Source organism: Peromyscus californicus, unplaced genomic scaffold (assembly GCF_007827085.1).
Source record: "Peromyscus californicus insignis strain IS unplaced genomic scaffold, ASM782708v3 Scaffold_7__1_contigs__length_154581171, whole genome shotgun sequence".
Taxonomy (NCBI): Eukaryota; Metazoa; Chordata; class Mammalia; order Rodentia; family Cricetidae; genus Peromyscus; species Peromyscus californicus.
This window is the reverse complement of record NW_026294595.1, coordinates 130,919,375-130,933,835: the sequence shown is the minus strand read 5'-3', so window position 1 is coordinate 130,933,835 and position 14,461 is coordinate 130,919,375. Positions and strand designations below refer to the sequence as shown.

Genomic DNA, 14,461 nt, shown 5'->3' with positions numbered 1-14,461 from the left:
GTTATTGTAAGGGCTAACAGAGGTAACCTATCATTTCTTAGAAAACATCCAACGAAGCCAGCATGGTGGCACATGCCTTTAATCCTAGGACTTGGGAAGCAGAGGCAGGCAGATCTCTGAGAGTTCGAGGCCAGCCTGGTCTACACAGTGAGTTTCAGGACAGCTGGAGAAACACAGTGAGACTCTGTCTCAAAAAAAAAAAAAAAAAAAGGAAAAAGAAAAAAGAAAGAAAATGTCCAACTAAATCAAGTGTTCAATGGACATTACTTAGAAGGCAGAGACAGGAGGACAGTGAGTTTGAGTCAGGCTGGGCTACAGAGTGAGACACTGTCTCAAGAAGAAAAAGAGGAGGAGGAGGAGAAGAAAGGGAAGGGAGAGGAAGCATCAGCAGTAGCAGTCCGGCATGGTGGAACACACCTTTAAACCCAGCACTCGGGAAGCAGAGGCAGGAGGGTCTCTGTGAGTTCAAGGAACAACCAGAACTATTAGAAAGAGATTCTGTCTCAAGAAACCAAATAAATAAATAAATAGATAGATAGATAGATAGATAGATAGATAGATAGATAGATAGATAGGGTTGGGTATTTAGCTCAGTGGTAGAGTGCTTGCCTAGCAAACGCAAGGCCCTGGGTTTGGCCCTCAAAAAAAAACCCCAAACATAAATAAATAAATAGATAGATAGATAAATAGATAAATAAATAGATAGATAAATAAACAGCATTTGGTTTCCTCACCTACAGCATGAGCAGGTTGAAGGAGCACACATCATAACATTTCAGGAGACATAATTTCCTTGAAACAACAACAAAAACTGCATGGTTTTCCCTTAGGAAGTGCACGTGGCATGCGAGCAGACGAGTGTACACTGGCGCCCTTACTGTGAGTTCAGGCAAAAGGAGACTTCTTGAAGCTCATGCATAGATCACCCTCTGGGTCCACAAGTACTTAGAAACATTGGCCTCGGCAGTCTCTAATAATGGTAATTCTGCTGTGTGTGTGTGTGTGTGTGTGTGTGTGTGTGTGTGTGTGTGTGTGTGTTGTATTCATATCTTAATTTAAAGGAACCCTTTCTATGCATGCACACATTGGAAAGTGTGTGTGTGTGTGTGTGTGTGTGCCCATACTGGCTTCAAACTTGCAAATCTTTACCCTGCAGATTCCACCAAGGAAAATTTGAAATGGGCTTTGGCGGGACACTGTTGTATACCAGATCATTGCTATGTTTTCTTCCCAGAACCTGTCCCAACCTGGCCACCCCACCTCCAGAGCTCCCCAGGCTCTTTCAGTGGAGAAACACACCATTGCCCCCTTTGCTGCTTCCCAAAGACAAGACAGATTGTTCCCAGGTCTGTGGAGCAGAAGGAGCAGAACCTGGCTTGCCTCTCATCCCCATCCGACTCCAAGTCCTTGGCTCAGAGGCCAACCAATAAAGAGACTCCTCAATCTGCCTCCATCCCAACTCACTCTCTGTCTCTTCCTCTCCCCCCACCCCCGCCTCCAATAACCAAGCCAATGGCTGTTACCTAAGGACACCTGGTAGGACAGTTATTTGGAACAGACAAGTTACTTTCAGAAGCCAAGAGACAGGACATGGGCAGTTCTACTGTTAGAGTTACAACTGCCACCAGCGGCCCCCACAGATCACTAACCACTATGTGAATGCTCTAGTGTGTCAACCTGGCCAGGGAAGCCATGCCAACTTCTAGGATGGATGGCTTGGATTGGTGACCATGCTTATCGTGGCAGGCAAGGCACAGATCACGGCAGGGAAAAGGCTACCAGGTGTGAGGAGAAGCAGCCAGATTGGACCAACAAATGAGCACAGGCTCCCTTGACCGGTGTGAGCCAACATGGCTGACTACACAGGCAAGCCTGCAGCACATCCATCTACCCAGCCAGGGGCCCCTTCACAGCGGCTGCTGTTGCCTCTCCCCTTGCTACTGTGGTCTGGATATTAAGGACTGAGCATTAAGAAGCTGTACCAGTTTGGACACTGTCAAGGCACTGGGGAGCAGAGACAGGCAGATTCCCAGATTTGCTGGCCAGGCAGTATAGCCAACTGGAGAGCTCCAGATTCAGTGAATAGACCCTGTCTCAAAAAACAAAGTGGGGAGCAAGAGAGGAAAACACAACACCCAACGTCAATCCCTGGCCTCCATATGTCCACATATATGTGCATATGCCCACCCACACATGCACACAGAACATGCACACCCCCCCACACCCCCCACACCCCACACACACACTAATGAGGCAGATCTATGTGTTGCTATGTAATCATGGTTATAATAAGGAGTTTAAAAAAAAAAGCAGCTACAAAATACAAATATATGTAGTGGGTAGCTGTTCCAGCTTTGACCTTGAAGCACTGCCCCTAGTGTGGCAGCAGGTAACTGCCACACCTGCCTATGACCTGTCCCTGGGGCGTGGCCAAGACGAGACCCCAGAGATTTGTAAGTGCTTGCTCTATTGGCTCCTCGTGATCCTGGATGCTGGATTGCAGACCAAGTCGGAGTTCTCCAGAGACCCACGCTGGACTGCACCTCATCTCTCCCAGATCCTGTAACTGACCCCTTAGTGGCTATAAATTACCCCCAAAATAAACCTCTTTTAATTACCCGATAAACTACGTGGAATTGCCTCGTTAATTGCCGCTATAAATATATGATCCAAATGCTACAGAAAGTGTGTGTATGTACAGAAAAGGAATGGAAAGAATATGTAATTTTTTTTGAGACAGGATCATACTCTGTAGCCCAGCTGGCTTCAAACTTGCAATCCTCCTGCCTCAGCCACCTGAGAAGTGGGATTACAAACCTGAACCATCATGTTCAATTTAGAAAATCATCTTGGGCTGGAGAGATGGCTCAGTGGTTAAGAGTGAGTGCTGCTCTTCCAGAGGACCTGGGTTCAGTCCCCAGTACCTGTATCAGACAGCTCGCAGTTACTGGTAACTCCAGATCTTGGGAATCTGATGCCCTCTTCTGGCCTCCCTGAGTGTACATACATACACACATACACGCGCACACACACATATTCACGCATATGTGCACACATACACAAATATATTTTTGAAAAAAATAGATACGTATTATGTGTATGCATATATGTATGCATGTGCAGGCCAGAGGGCAGCATTCCTCAGGCATCGACACCTTGGTCGTCTGAAGACTCAGTTTCTGGATGGCCCGGGACTCCCCAAGTAGACTAGGTTGGTTGGCCAGCAAGCCTCAAGGATCTCTGGACCTTCAGTGCTGGGATTACAAGCGTACGTCACCACACCCAGCATTTTTTTTAAAACATGGGTCTAGGGTAAAATTTGGGTCCTCATGCTTGAAAATATATAATTTTTTAATGTTACCAGAGGTTTTCAGCACAATGGGATCATTTCTCTTTGCTTCTTTTGCTTTGTTTTGCTTAGTTTGTGGTAGACATGTGGACGTGTATTATTTACATTAGAGAAATTGCACCCTCATCTCTGGCCACTCACACTCTCAGCTTCTGGCCAGAACTATTCAAAGTCCTTCCTAGAATCTCAACAGATCCCCTTTCAGTCCCCACAGTCCCTCTGCTTTTGAACTTTGCTGCCCTTCTCAGCCACTCCCTGGAGTCTCACTAATTGGGAGCCCGGCCAGCAAGTCCCCATCATCTCCTGACATAGCCCCACAGTGGAAGTCCCCTCTAGGGCTCCCTGCCCGTGAATCTAGTCCTGCCAGAGGGAGTCGAGTTCCTTCATTCTACAGCAAAGGAAAAAAGCAATTATGAGAAATGCTGGCATGGTGGCAAAGCCTCAAATCTGCACTCGCTCTTCCTCCCTGGAAGGCACATTTTAAATCACGTCTTGGAACGGACAGAGCCCATCTTGCAGATGAAAATGCTGAATGGGGCCCAGCAAGCGCAGTGGCCATGTAACTTGCTAGAGTCACACAGTGAATCAGGGTGCCAATGCCGGTCTGATTTTGACATACGAGTAGCTAAACGGAAGAAATGAACAGCTTGTCCTAAGCCCATAGTCTACAGAAGGTTCTCCAGAGTCTCTGCTCCTCCTACCCACTCTTCTCTTCCTGGCAAAGATCCCAACGGCCGCACCACCAATCTCCTCCCAGAACCCTACAAAAGCCCATCTGGGGCCACGTGCCCTGCATCTCCACATCAACCCATCATCATTCCCTCCCACCTCTGGCAATGGGTCCTGCTGCCTCCTTGGGTCTCCTAGCAACAAGATCTCCTGCAGTGCCATCGCTCTCTCCACCTCTGGGCTCTTGCAGCTGGGCCTGCTTCACCGGGGCAGGGGACTGCTGGCTTACTCCTCTCATGGGGCCACGCACCCACATGGGGCAGGTGGAAGAGAGGCAAGGAGATGGAGGCAGCCTGCACGGCCCCCACTCTGGGCCTGCTCCCAGCCTCCACATTTGGAGCACTGGCTCCGGCTGTGGTAACCTTTTCTTGAGCCTCAGACTATCTGCTGACTGGGACAAAAAATGGAGCCAAATCCTAGGACTTCAATTCTAGTAGGCTCCGACTTATTTCTGTACTTTTAAAATACAAGGATTCTTCTCACTAGAATATTTAATATTCAAAGCAATAATAACAATAATAAAAAGCCAGTGACAATGGGCCTGGGGATATAGACCAGTGGTAGAGTACTTGTCTAGAAGTGCAAGATCCTGGGTTTGATCACCAGAAACACACACACACACACACACACACACACACACACACACACACCAAAAACAAACAAACATCAATAACAAAAAACCTTTTTAAAACGTATTAGCTAGAGCTAGAATGTATCTCAGCTGGCAGAGAGCTTGCCCCCCATGCATAAAGCCCTGGGTTCAACTCTAATACCGCATAAACTGGGCCTGGTGTACACACCCATAATCCCAGCACTTCAAAGGTGAAGGCAGGAGGACCAGAAGTTCAGGGTCATCCTTGGCTACACAGCAAGTTCCGGGCCAACCTGTGACACAGGAAGCCCTGTCTCAAAACAAAACAAACCTAGAAAGTCACTTTATCTTCACGTAATGCTCACAACCACACCTCAAGAAGTAAATGCTCCTGTTTCTATACCCATTTTACAGACAATAAAACTGATCACTAACTTGACGAATTTGAACAACTGTGTCTGACACCGGTGTGCATGCTCTGGCCACTGGATCTCTTTGAAAACCAGCCAGTCCTAGCCCTTCAATACAGTGACGGGGAAAATGAGGTTCGCAGAAGAGGTATGTGTACTCAGTCAATACATACTTGTTCATTGAGCATCTACTGGGTGAGCGATGAATGCACGAAAGCCCATCTTCCATGCTGTTGGCTAGAAGAGCTGTGCATGATGGCTCCTCGGAATTCATTATGCTCTTCTCTCTACTTTTCTATACATTTGAAATTCTCCACAATAAAAAGTAAAAAAATAAAGAAAAAAAAAAAACCAGAAAGATAGCAGCAAGTATGCAAATTTTAAGGCTGGTTCATATAGACAAAATCCACAAAAATCATCCAAACGTTGGGATACTTTTCTCTGTTTTGAAAGTCAGAGAAAGGCAAGTGTCGTGGAATCTACTTAGCAGCCCCTTTCCTCAGCTTTCTATAGAATTTTCTAGAGAAAATTTTGTTGTTGCCAGGAAACCTGGGAGCTAGGAAAACCCCAACCAGGTGGGCTGGGCCCTCCCCTGACTCTCTGGGGGGTATAGTGTCCCTGTCCCCAAGCAGCTGGCTCTCTGAGGCTGGCTCTTTGAGATCTATGAGTTGGTCACCACATGATATGGAAGGAGATCCCGGCAGTCACTATAAATCCGGAGGTCTATGATTAGAAAGCAAATTACAGGCCTTGCTCCACACAAAACCTTCCTGGCAGTCAAAGGGCTTTCATGCAAGTTGTTCAGAGTTTCCAGAGAGCATGAACACACACGAGGCAGGAAAAATGGTGGAAATGTGAGCAGGACAGGGAAACAGCACAGCTGAGGCAGAAAACTGGCCAGACAGGTGGAGCTTGGGCCGCAGGGAGGCAGTGCTTCATGACAATTAAAAGCAGGGCTTGGACAGCAGCCAGGACTCCACTCTGTCTCAAGGCTTCCTAGCTGTGGGACTTTGAGCAAATAACCAACCTCTCTGAGACTTTATTTGTTGGCTATAAATTGGGGCTGATTTGATCTGCTATACCCAGTTGATATAGAGACAGAATGAGACAACATATATCAAGTGTCCAGCCTAGCTCCCACCACATGATTGACAAGACACAATAAACACGGGCCTTTACATAAGTACTAATGGGGCAGCGGAGAGAGCTCTGTCAGTGAAACATTTGCCTTAGAAGTATGAGGATCTGACTCTGGATCCCCGGAACTCACACAAAATGCTGGGTGCAGTGGTACATACAACAATCCCAGCAATTGTGCGATGGAGGATGACGGTAGATCCTTGGAAGCTTGCTGGTCAGCGAGGCCAGTCTATTCAGTGAAGTTCCAGGGCAATGAGAGAGCCTGTCTCAAAAAAAGTGGAAAATGCCTGAGGTTATCCTCTGACCTACACACACACACACACACACACACACACACACACACACACACACACACGGGGGGGGGGGGGGGGAGCATGTGCCTGCTCTAAATACGCACTTCTGAGTATAAATCCAGAAGAGGTGAAAATGTTGTCAACAAAACAGCTCCACACCGAGGGCTGCTGCAGCCCAGTGATTCACAACAGCCAAGAGGTAAGAAAAAAAAAAGAAGAAAAGAAAAAAGAGTGTCTATTGATAACAAAATGTGACACGTACAATAAAGTATTATTCTGTCTCAGAAAGGAACATGAATGACCCGTAAGAATATTATGCCAAGTGAAATAAGTCATTCATAAAAAGACAAATGCTGTGTGGTTCCACGTATGGAAGGTTTCTAGTCAAATTCATAGAGGCAGAAAATAGAGTGGTGGTTGCCACAGGCTGGAAGAGACGGGGAACGGGGAGTTATTGTTTAATGAATAGAATTTCAGTTTTTCTAGAAGATAAAGAAGTTCTGGGAGGCTAACAGAAAGGCTTGGCAAGTAAGTAAGAGTCTCATACCTGATAGCCTGATTGATCCCCAGATCCCAATGTGGAAGAAGAGACAACCCTCAAAAGTTGTCCTCCGACCTCCCAGCATGCCATGGCACACACCCACACACCTGCACACACACCCACACCCACACCCACACCCACACACCCACACACACATCACTATAACCATCGACAGCACTGTTTTATCTTGAGAAGTTATAGATATGGATGGTAGTGACGGCTGCACCTTAAGAATATCCTCAACACCACTAAACTGTACACTTAAAAACCTGACAGTCAAAGAAGATGGCGTGATGGGCAAAAACTCCTGCTTTGCCAGCATGAGGAGGACCTGAGTTTGAAGCTCCAGCACCCATGTTTGGTTTTTTGTTTTTTGTTTTTTTGTGTGTGTGTGTGTTTTTTTTTGTTTTTTTTTTTTTTTTTTTTTTTTTTTTTTTTTTTTTTTTTGGTTTTTCGAGACAGGGTTTCTCTGTGTAGCTTTGCGCCTTTCCTGGAACTCGCTTTGGAGACCAGGCTGGCCTCGAACTCACAGAGATCCGCCTGGCTCTGCCTCCCGAGTGCTGGGATTAAAGGCGTGCGCCACCACCGCCCGGCTGAGTGTGTGTTTTGTTTTTTAAGCGAGGCACAGATACATGTGCCTGTAAGTCCCACATCAAAGGCAAAGACCTGTCAAGCCCAAGAACTCACTAGCCAGTCAGCCTAGCTGAAAGAGCAAGCTTCAGGGTCGGTGAAAGATCCTATCAAGACAGAAAGGCAGAAAGTGACAGAGGAAGACGCCCAATGTCCTGCTCTGGCCTCCACACTGGTGCACATGGCCATGTGCCCCATATACTCACACATATAAGAGACAATCTGCATGCACATTACACACACACACACACACACACACACACACACACACACACACACTCTAGAAAAGACGGCAAATTTTAGGATATGTGTATTTTGCTACAATTCAAAGAAAAACTTAGTGCTACACAGAAATATGAACACGAAGAGAAGATGACAAGCTAAAGACGGACTGAGAGAGAGAGCTGGGAAAGCCGAGAGCACAGTTACAGTGAGACACACCCAGCCACGGTAGCACATGCCTTAAATCCCAACAGACAGATGGATCTCTGTGATGTCAAGGCCAGCCGTGTCTATACAGCGAATTCCAGACCAGCCAGGGCCACACAATGAGATCCTGTCTCAAAAACAAAAGACGAAAAGAGAGACACTCACACGTCACACAGCCTTGAGCCGCTCACCCTCCTTAGCGACAGGAGCTTCCAGCTCCTCAGGTCGCCCTTACTGTTCTGTGGGGTCAAGTTTCAGTTTACACAGCCAAGAGTTGAGCAACCCCAGCAAGCCTAATAATTCTGGGAGGCAGCCTTAAAGAAAGGGTAAAGACTGTGAGGACAGACAGACCTGGGTTCAAATCCCAGTCCCACTGCTTCCTGAGTGGCTCTTCAATTATTTATATATTAGAAGAAAACAATGGAGGCGGGGGCCAAGAGCTTGGCTTATCGGCCTTGCTAGCCAAGTACTGATCAGAAAAATGAAGGTGCCTGCTACATAGTATTATGTCTTAAATACTATGGTGGGGATAGAGCTGACTAGGGTTTATTTGATTGACTTACTAATGTAGTGTTGGGACTTGAACCCAGGGCCTCACACAAGCTACATGGAGTATGTTTTCAGTGGGTAACAAGAAACCCGAGTCTCACAGCTCCAGCTCTTCCGCTCCCCTCCTGATAGCTCCGTTCCCCTCCTGAAATCGTGGACCATTAAAGGCAACAAGAACCCCATTTTACAGACAACACAATCAAGACCCACCAGAAAATGACTTATTCAAGGTCGTGGAGGGAGTTCCTGTGAAAGGAACGAGAACCTTGACTCCCACTGACTGAACCCTGCAGTACAAGCTCCTGCTCTCAGGGAAGCTGCCTTTGTCTGCAGACTTAGGAGGAAAGGAAGGTAGGCTTTCAGGCCTCAAACACCAAAATGTAGCTGGCCACAGTCCAAGTGGAAATAGAGCAATCCTGTCCTCTGATAGGCCCATGCCAGAAGCAGGGTGGGACCCCATTGCTGTAGGACCAGGCCAACTGGGCCAGCAGCCAGAGTGGAGCCAAAGGCGCAGCTCAGGGCCCTCTCACCAGCTACATAATAAAGTAATTATGGGATTAGGGATAAAATTAGTCACTTGTGTAATTATTTTCCTTAGAACAAGGGCAGAAAAGGCCTTTTTAAAAGAGTCGATCCTCGGCCATCCCAAGAGTACTGATGCAGTCGTCGATGAATGCATACAGACACCAACACACAGACACAGACACAGCCATGATGTGCTGGAGGGAGAGGCCCTAGCCCTAAAAGACAGGAGTTATACTGAACACCTTTGTCACACTGTCACAGAAACACTGCCTTCCGTCACGCACCTTTAGCATGGGGAAGCTGGTGAGACACTCTTCGTGTGAGAATGAGATCTGTACATGTTTGTGTGGATGTGTGCACATGTGTGCTCATGTGTGTGGAAGCCAGAGGTCGGCACTGAGTGTTTTCCTTGAGTGCCCTCTGCCTCATTTTTGAGACGGAGTCTGTCACTGAACCCAAAGCTCATCAATGCAGCTAGGCTAGCTAGCCACCTGCGTGGGACTAAAAATGAACGCTACTACTTCAGCTTTTATGAGGCCGCTGGGGATCTGAATTCAGGTCTTCACTCTTGTATAACGAACACTTTACCAACTGATCTCTCTCCCTAGTTCCTCCCCGGGCAGAGCACAGTGGACTGGAGTCATAAATACTCCCTCCATCTTGAAGTTGACGGCATAAAAATCCAGGCAGCATCTGAGGGACCAGAGGAATCCCTGGTATTAGCTGCTATGGTAGGTAGAATAAAGGCTTACACCCAAAGGCATCCATGCCCTCACACCCAGAAGCTGTGGGCATTACCTCACATGCAAAAGAGACTTTCCACATATGATTCAGTGAAAGCGTCTGAGGTGGAGGATGATCTGGGATTTTCCATGGGGCCTCTGTAAACACAGGGACCTTGTGGTGCAAGATGAAGGAGAAACAGGAGATATGATGGCAGGAGCTGATGGGAGGCCATTGCTGAGTCAGAAGAAGGTCAAGTCAAGGAAAGGGGGCAGCCTGCCGATGCTGACAGGATCTGGTACTGTCCCCCCAACACCCTGCCAAAACCTTGACCAAACTGTACAGATTTACATAATTTCAGAGCTACAACGTAAAACTGGGAGTAACATGTACCTGTGATTCCACCACCCTGAGGGAGGAGGATCAGAAGTTCAAGGTCATCCTTAGCTACATAGAATCAGACGCCAGACTAGGCTTTGTGAGACCCAGACACAAAAACTAGGAAACTGAGGAGGCTCCTGGGCCATCCTGGAGCCCATTATCCTCTGGGTCAAAACTCTCTTAAAACTCCCTCTTCCAGCTGGGCGGTGGTGGCGCACGCCTTTAATCCCAGCACGCGGGAGGCAGAGCCAGGCGGATCTCTGCGAGTTCGAGGCCAGCTTGAGCTACAGAATGAGTTCCAGGAAAGGCACAAAGCTACACAGAGAAACCCTGTCTCGAAAAACCAAAAAAAAAAAAAAAAAACCAACTCCCTCTTCCAAGGTCAGCCAAAGAGACTCCCTGATGCCAGACATCTCCTGAATGTATCTATGGAAGAGGCCTGGGCTAGGCTTAAAAATCCTAGCTCAAAAAGATACCACTGGGGACACAGAGTCTAAGAGAAGGTGACAGGTCTGGAAAACAGAAGCATGTCTAGAACCCCACTTCTTAGTCGTGACCCTCCAACTAAACTGTAACTAAGAGTCACTTTCCCCAAATGGGGTGGGGGTGGGGCTGCACCAGGGAAAGAGGGCCTTAGCTCTGCCCTGAATCAGCAGCCTCCCTCTTTCAGGCTGTGACCATGTCCTGTCACCATGGCTCACTGCATCTGCAGCATCAGTCAGCATCAGTCTTCCAGGGACAGAAACCCTCTGCGGGACCCTGTGAGATGACTCACCCTCACGAGGCTCAGGGTCAGCTGAGGAAAGAGACTCAAGTGAGGTGAGGGGGAACCTGGTTCGAACCTCAGGAGCATCACTCTGGACCTGCACTCCCAGTCACCCCTTCGAGTCACCGGAACCAGTGGTGAGGGGCTAGTGGGGTGTGGTGGAGCAGACCTGCTCCTCACAGGAAACAGGCTCCACAGGCTAAGGGAAGTCCAAGGCGGGTTCTGTGCCTCTCCCTGGCCCAGGAAACAGAGAACTTAATTGCCCCTCAGTATGGCAAGTCACCCCTGCAGGGCACCCACAGCCTCTGCCCCAGAATTCCCCTCCTGGAGCTCCACCCCAAGAGACCTCCTGTGACTACAGAAAGAGCAACATCTGCAGCGCGTTCCTGGTGGCTCTCTTCTACCCACACAACTGCAAGCAACTTGCAAGGTCGTCAACAGGAAGAGGAGATGCCCACTGTGTGCCGATGGGACTCAGTGACGACGCAGAAAGATCTCGAGGGTCCTGGAGTGCCAACCACAGGACAGCACAGATGGGACTACAGTCCCCTGAGGAACCAGAGAAGGAAAAAATCTGGGGGGAGGAAACACCAAACGCCCTAACAGCACTCGGGAGTGATGCTCCCCCTCCTCCTGGTCTCTGAAATCTCAATGCTGTGTCGTCACTTTCATTGGGGATTAGAAAAACAGCAATAACTGGGCCCGGCCCTGAGGAACGCAGCACTGGGCAGATGATGAGAGAGGAGAGAAAGGGAAGAGAAGGTCGGAGGGGTGCAGGAAGAGCCAGAGGAGGCCACAAAGTGGGTTCAGTATTCTGGAGACCAAGCAAGGGGTGCTGGAGAGGGAACATGAGTGGGTTGGTGCGACACCTGGGACACCTGCCTCTTATCCCCCCTGTACTCAGGATCAAACCAGATGCTAAAAGGTGCTAACGTCTCCCCCGATTCCTGAGAAAGTGGCCCCATGCTGACCAGTGTGGAGCCCAAGAGTGGCATCTACAATACAAAGCAAGCTGCCGGGCAATGGAGCAAACTAATCCCAGCATTTGGGAGGTAGAGGCAGGCAAATCTCTGAGTTCAGAGGGCAACCTGGTCCACAGTGTGAGTTCTAGGACAGCCTGGGCTACACAGAGAAACGCTGTCTCAAAACAAGAACAAAAAACCAAGCAAACAAAAAAATAAGCGCTCGGGTGAACCGCCACACTCAGCTGCCCATGTCCACACCAGGAAACAGGGCCGGCCTCACCGAAAGGGCCTTCACCGAACGTGCTGACGCCTCTGGATGCTCATGTTATTTGTGGCTCCCTGGGGAGCCTCCAACCCCACACATACACACACTCACTTCTTGGTGCATCCCTCGGCCTCAATGAGACATGAGACTCTGCCCTTGATGTACGCTACACGACATGCCCAGAGTGACGCCCTCATTGCACATACGAATACACCCGCCCCTGCCAGCCTCCCTTCTTCTTCTGAGGCTTCTCTTCCCCGTTTCCTCCCACCCCATTCCCTACACCCGCCGGCCTGGCAAACCTCAGCACAGGAGCAAGGCCCTCCAGCACATCTTGCCTGATCTCAGTGTCCAGTTTCCCACTGCATGTGAGATGGACAGTGGCCAAGTCCCAGCTGCTGCAGGCCCAGAGGTGGTGGGAGGCCGGGCTAGAGTCCAACCCCAAACCACGCTCTGAAGGCCAATGACCTCTGCAGCCACCTTTGACCCTCAGTCTGGTGAGTCAAGAAGAAACAGGACTGAGTCACTCCCAGATGTCCCCCATTAAGTCCATTTTAAGACGACTGATATTGCATACTGAATACCACAGCCTGAACGTGAAGGTCATCCTCCAGGCCAGCCTGTGGGAGGAAGCCTAGCTGGGTCAAGTCAAGGCCGGCACTAACTAGGCTACCCATTTGCCAGGAGGAAGCTCAGAATCGTCACTTTGCTCCACTTTGAGCGCAGCTGAGAAATCCTGAAGTGAGGTCCTGGGGAGCTACAAGTGTGGTTCACACATCAGCTCCAGCACATGCCTCCCCCGTCAGACACCATCAACACAGGTAATGCTTTCCTCTCCCTGCCCTTTGACACCTCCAGGAATGAGCAGCATCTAAGCCCAGCCTTGGGGCACCACAGGTCCTGCAGCCGAGGACTGCTCCCTCAGTCTAGGCTTTCTCCTCTCCTTGCCTTTGACAGGACAGACACCAGAGAAAGGCATTTGGAGCTGCCACCTTGTCAGCCTCGATGACAACCCTGCCGGGCGCTCTTATTATTCCTGTGTTATCGATGTGGAAACTGTAGTCATGCCATCCTCCCAAGATCACCTGGACACTTCACACTGTCCCTCCTGTTCCAATAAGTTCTGCCCAGCCAGCCCACAGAAGAAGTGGGGTGTCTGTCATTCAGTAATCCTTAGCCTATTAGCCTGAGCCTGCCTGGATCTAGCTGGAGGGATGAGGACAAGAACAGCTGTGGGATTGGGGGCATCCAGGAGGCTTCAGAGAACACAACTTCCCTGCGGGGGATGACAAAAGAATGCTATAGTCTCATTCATTCATTCATTCATTCATTCATTCATTCATTCATGTTGCAGTACTAGGGATCAAGCTCAGGGCTTGAACTCTACCACTGAGTTACAACCCCAGCCCCTGGGATTTTGAGATGGGGTCTCACTATGAAGTCCAGGTTAGGCCTTAACATGATCCTTTTGCCTCTGGCATCTCCAGTGCTGGGATGACAGACACATGCCACCATATGTAGCTTTATATTCTGACCTGCATCTCACCAATAAATCAGAACCAATAAAGCAGAATATGACCAGAGCCTTGAAAGAGGCCAGATGAGGGCCATGGAAAGTCAGAGTAGAGAGGATCCAAGCTGTTTGTCAAGGTAAGTCGAAGCTGGAAGGACCAGGGGCTTTGTATCCCAGTTATTTCATTTTTATAGGAAGGGAAACTGAGGCCCAGGGAGGAGATGGGACCTTCTCAAGGCCAAGAGTACGTGTATGGACACATCAGGATTAGAATGCAGGTCCGTTGACTTTTGGGTTAGACTCCCTGACACCAGAGAGATGCTTTCTGAGAAGAATGAATGAGTGTGGGAAGAGACACACAGACACCTACACAGCGCTTCCAGGGGGAACCCAGCCTCACTATGGTCTCTCACTCTGGGCAAGGTATGGGTAGAAGGGAGGCCCTTCCAGTCACCAGTGCTCAAGCTCCACTAGCAGCCAATCAGGGCTCTAAAGGAAGAAGAAACTTTGGTTGCCCTGGCAACACAGACAAAAGCCTCTCCTTTACACCAGGAGCAGCTGGAGTAGGATTCTGCCCAAGCAGACGGGGGCTCTCCTCTCCTGGCCTTAGGAGCAGAACAGACCAGTCCTGAACTTCAATGTGCCTCTGGGTCCATCTCCT

At 49.0% G+C, this 14,461-nt stretch overlaps 1 protein-coding gene across 3 annotated transcripts in view; it reads right to left on the bottom strand.

Moving 5' to 3' along the window:
- Positions 1-14,461, bottom strand: part of Epb41l1 (erythrocyte membrane protein band 4.1 like 1) — a 132,394-nt gene that overhangs the window by 85,453 nt on the left and 32,480 nt on the right. The window contains exon 1 of one of the 3 annotated variants that reach the window (XM_052722679.1): positions 6,351-6,482. The exons of the other annotated variants lie outside the window; for them this stretch is intronic. The gene's annotated coding sequence lies outside the window, so the exon portion shown is untranslated. Of the gene's footprint in view, positions 1-6,350; positions 6,483-14,461 lie in introns of those variants that run through there. 3 annotated transcript variants of the gene reach the window in all.